This window comes from Pteropus alecto, unplaced genomic scaffold, assembly GCF_000325575.1.
Source record: "Pteropus alecto unplaced genomic scaffold, ASM32557v1 scaffold76, whole genome shotgun sequence".
In the NCBI taxonomy this organism is placed as follows: Eukaryota; Metazoa; Chordata; class Mammalia; order Chiroptera; family Pteropodidae; genus Pteropus; species Pteropus alecto.
Window position 1 is genome coordinate 24,461,419 of NW_006443138.1, and position 5,198 is coordinate 24,466,616.

The 5,198-nt window shown below is 39.1% G+C and overlaps 1 pseudogene; it reads right to left on the reverse strand.

The window, feature by feature from the left end:
* Positions 1-1,155: 1,155 nt before the first annotated feature.
* Positions 1,156-1,274, reverse strand: LOC112472370 (annotated as a pseudogene).
* Positions 1,275-5,198: the final 3,924 nt, after the last annotated feature.

Genomic DNA, 5,198 nt, shown 5'->3' on the forward strand with positions numbered 1-5,198 from the left:
ATTCCTGAGGCATATAATTGACAGTGGAATAGAATATGAGACAGATTTTGTGAATTATTTTAATAAATGAGAAGTTATTATGTAGATTATTCATGTAAATGTATGATCAATGCGTGATTTTTTTACAAAAGAAAGAAAACAAAACATCTTTCACCATCGAAAGGTAATTTGAAATTTGTTACACTTAAGATGTTAAAAAATCTAAGTGAAACTTAGCCTACACATTTTGATTTTTAAAAGGCTATCACTCTCAGGTAGGATTGAATGTTGTTATTTCTATCCCCAATGAGAATAATGTTCTCTGCTGTCGAATTGTCCTTATCCCCCCTCCCCTCAAAAAGCAGCTTTAAGCAACATCAAGAAATAGAAATGGGTTTTATCTAGATGATACCCTTGACATGAAAAGATAAGGAAATCTCATGAGAAAAAAAGGAGCAATAAAAGAGAGAGAAGTGTCCCCTGAAAGACGTTCGGCTCCAGGGGCTGAGCGATCACACCAGCTTCAAGAGGTCTTAAATTGCACTCAGGTGTGCTGCCATCAGCAGGACCCAGATACCCGCCTGGGAGACGTCTTCCTTCTTGACCCAAACCACCAGCATTTGTTGAGCATCTCCTGAGTATCAGGGAATATGGGTATGACCTGGGAAGTGGTCTCTCTATCTTTCTAAATACTAGAATTCATTTAAACTCTCTGTCACATCATAATATCTCTCCTCCCACGACTATTTTGTCCTCTACTTTGCGTCTTTTCCTTCCCTTACACCTCTGCTAACTATTACTCTTGGCTGATCATCGCTTTGGTTCATTCACAACTCCTCTAGACCTCTATGGCCCTGTGGCCTCAGTTTATCTGAGTTCTCTCCATGGGAGTTTTTGGTATTGACCCCTTCTTTTTATATTTCTCTGCTATATTCCTCAGTTCATATTCATGGAGGAAACCTGGTTAGCCTAGTGAATAATCCTTGTTTCAATTTTGTTGGGGGGGCGTGTTTTTTTAGGTGAGGCAACCCTTGGTTGACCTCAATTAGCCTAGTGAATAATCCTTGTTCCAATTTGGGGGGGGGGCGGGTGTTGTTTTCTTAGGTGAGGCAACCCTTGGTTGACCTCACAGATTGCAAGATCCCTGTCAGCTTACAATCCTTTTTTTTTTTTTCACTCCTACAGCACCTGGTCTTCCTAGGTGGTCTCCCTTCCAAGTACTAACCAGGCCCGACCCTGCTTAGCTTCTGAGATCAGACGGGATCGGGCTTGTTGAGCGTGGCATGGCTATAGACCCTTGTTCCAATTTTGACACAGCTGTTTTTAACCAGGCCCCTTGGCTCCTGGCCAGACTATGGATTTGCCATGTTGGCTCAGGCTATCGCCACTCCCCAGCAACCTGTAACTGAGAGAAGTAGCATGGAGAGTAACATGGCACAGACCATGGAGGCAAGCTCTGACCTGATATCCGGGTTCACATTCTAGCTATGCCATTTACCACCTGTGGCAATTTGAGCAAATTCCTAATGCCTCCTCTGTAAAAGGAAATCATAACACTTATCTTAATGGATTGTTGTGAGGATTAAATGAAGTAACACATGAAAAGAATTTAGCACTGTATTTAGGACCTAGTAAAGGCCTCATAAAGTAACATCTATTACTATCTATGCCTGACCTTCAGCAGGCAGTCATGCAATTGCTCTTGACTAAGAATTGTAGACCCAGAAGAACCCGCCAATGACCCGTTCATTCACAAGTGTGCAATTTCTTCAACCTCAGCTATGCCTGTGAAAGTTCACTAACAGGTCTTTTTCAATGGGGAGGATACTGAGAGGATTTTGGCTTATTTTTCTCTCAATTATTTTTACTTGACCAATTGAAATCTACAAAATTAACATACACGAATGTGGCCAACCTCTGGAATAGACTGTCAAAAGTGCCCTTCTTCATTTGAGTATTCTATGAAATATTAATGGCTGAGTTTAGACAAGTTTTTTTTGGTTGCTTAGGTATGTGTATGTGTTGTGCATGTGTGTTTTAATAAAAACTGCTTCATTATTACATGACCTATTAAGATCTGGAGGAATTATCTGGTAGCCTGGGAAATTATCTTATTTAAATCTGGTTCAATTAGGCCAAATTAGTCATAGAAGAACTAACTAAATATTTTTATTTGAAACAGCAACTGTCACTGTTATGTAATAATATAGAAATGGATTTAACCAAGGCAGGGTAGTCTCTCTGTCCCCATCTGAAGTGGGCGAGGTATGAAATAGCCTATTACAGCAGCCTAATCTTGAGACGACATAAAGTCATTACATCCAAGTCCAGGGAATACCATTGACACTAAGTTCTAAAACACCATGACAAAGCATTTCTACCATCTAGAGCTTCCAGAAAATCTCACTAGGGAAGGGAGAAGGATAGAGGGAGTTTCTAAACTCTCAAATTGATATTTGTCCAGAGCATAGCTCTCTGACATTAACATATGGACCTGAAAATCATAAGTTAGCTGATGATAATTCCTATTTTCAATTCTTCCAATAGCACAGAACATGAGCTCTTCACCACGTGTGAGTGGTCCTCTCTCCCTCTCTGGCTTTATCTCACTCCAGCGCCCTTGTCCTATCCTAGTTCAATACACTTCAGGCTCTCTGCCTCCTTCGTGTTACCAGCACAAACGAAGGTCTTTCCCAGCTCAGGGGCCCAGTCCCACATGAGCCTCTCCCTCACCATCTTCCTGAGGTTACTCCTGCATGTCCAATTCATTGTTTCTAATCTTAGCACCCTATGTGTTTCTTACATGGCACTTACCATGATTTGGAATTATTTGCTTTATAAGCTCACTTGAATTCTTTGATTTCCGACCCTAGACTAAAGAATTCATGAAAACAGGAATCATCTCTATTTTATTTACTATTAGGGCTCCACCATTTAGCCCAATGTCTGGCTCACAGGAGGTACTTAACAAATATTTGTTAAATGAATTAAGGGAAATCCAAAGGCAATTTACTTACTACAGAGGAATAAACAGATGTCTTGTTCCTTAAATGCAGATGGATGAACAAAAGGTGAGAGAAAATATAATAGCTAAATATAGAACAGGTCCTCACAAAAATCTACATGCAAATGTTTATCGTAACTTTATCTATGATTGCCAAAAGCTGGGAACAACCAATAGGTCTTTCAGTAGGTATAAATAAATAATAAATAAATAAACTGTAGTAAATCCATAAATGGGATATAATTAATTGATGAAAAGAAATAAACTATCAAGCCACAAAATGGCATGGAAGGATTTTAAATATACATTGTTAAGTGAAAGACTGGAAAGACTGGAAAGACTGGAAAGATTATATAATGTATGATTCCAATGTATTAGTTTCCTAGGGCTACGGTAACAAATTACCATAGACTGGGTAGCTTAAAAGAAAAAAATTTTCTCTCAGAGTTCTAGATCCTAGAATCCAAAATTGGCAGAGCCTTTTTCTCTCGAGGGTCAAGAGGAGAATCTGTTCCCTGACTTTCTCTTAGTTTCTGCTGTTGTTGGCAATCTTGCCACTCTCTGGCTTAGAGCTGTGTAACTTGTTTCTGTCTTAATCACATGGTGTTCTCCCTGTGTTTGTGTCCAAATTTCCCTCTTCTTAAAAGGACATCGGTCATATTGGACTAAGGAACCACCATATTCCAGGATGACCCCAACTCAGCTAACGATATCTGCCATGACTCCCTCCCCAAATAAGGTCTCATTCCGAGGTACCAGAGGTTAGCAAAACATATCTTTTTGGAGAACACAATTCAACTTGTAATATCAACTATATAACATTTTGAAAAAGGCAAAAACTATAGTGTAAGTAAAAAAGACGAGTAGTTGCTAGAGGAATGGGGGTAGGAAGGAGAGAGTGAATACATTAAGGCAGTATCATATTTCATATGATACTGTAATAGTGAATACAGAGCGATATGCATTTGTCAAAACCCATAGAACTGTTAAACACAATGAATCGATGATAATGTAAACTATGAAATTTAGTTAATAATAATATATCAATAGGCGTTTATGAATTGTAACAAATGAACCACACTAAGACAAGATGTTTATAATAGGAGAAATTGAGGGAGAGGAGTGGGTATATGGGAACTCTTGGTACTTTCTGTTCAACTTTTCTGTAAATATAAAACTGTTCTGAAAAAATAAAGTCAATTTATTAAACAAGTACAAGTTACAGTTCGGATATGGTTTCTTCAAGGGTCAATGGATGGTATATGCTTCTTTTCTTTCTGTATTTTATGAGAAGTTTCCAAAAGTGATCAGCCTAAAACAAACTAGCTGCAGACCTCTGCAGTTTTAAGAAAGCCATTCATCCATAAAGTGTTCTCACTTCTTGGATGAAATTTTTTTTCACTTGCCAGTTATCATGACTACAAACCTCAGTGTTCCAATTACTCTGTGGAAAACTGGTTGAGAGCAGGCAAACTCTGTCCCAGAAACCAATTTCGTATTTTAGGGCTCTTCAACCAAAGATGCTAATTTTCTTTGGTCTTGGCAGGTTTTGCGTCATAGTAAAAATGAGTACAGGACAAAGAGTCAGAGATAGCATGAGTATACAATCTGCTGTGCAGACTAGAAATTTTTGGAAAGGGGGACTTATTAATAATTATGCCAGAATAACTGGTATAAACTGGACAGTCCCATGTAGAACGGGGCATGTCACCCCATTAACCAAAAAGCCTGTCTTGCAGTCCCAGCTCTGCTACTTATTTACCTTGGCCATGCCATTTATGAAGTCCCATATGGACAGTGGAAACCTGGAGGCAGAGATCTTGCTCAGGAACACCAGGGGTTATTCAGCTTTCTTTCCCCTTTCCTGTTACAGATAAAGATAAGAGCTTGTTAGGTTCAACAACAAGAATATTCAGACGTTTGTAACATTCTCTCACAAAAGATGACATAAAAAATTAGTCTAAGTTCTTCCTGAAAGGCGAACTTAATAATTCTGTCAAGACCATACTTGGTACAATTGCTATTTGGTGGCAATATGTCCCTGTAGGGATGGGGGAGGGAGGCAACTAATCTTACATGTGTTCTTTACCTCAATGCTTATGTCCTTGGTGTACTGGGCTGAATAGTGCCCCCTTTCCAAAGTCACATCCACCCAGAATTTCAGGCCGTGACCTTACTTGGAAATAGGGTCTTTGCAGATGTAATCAAGATAAGA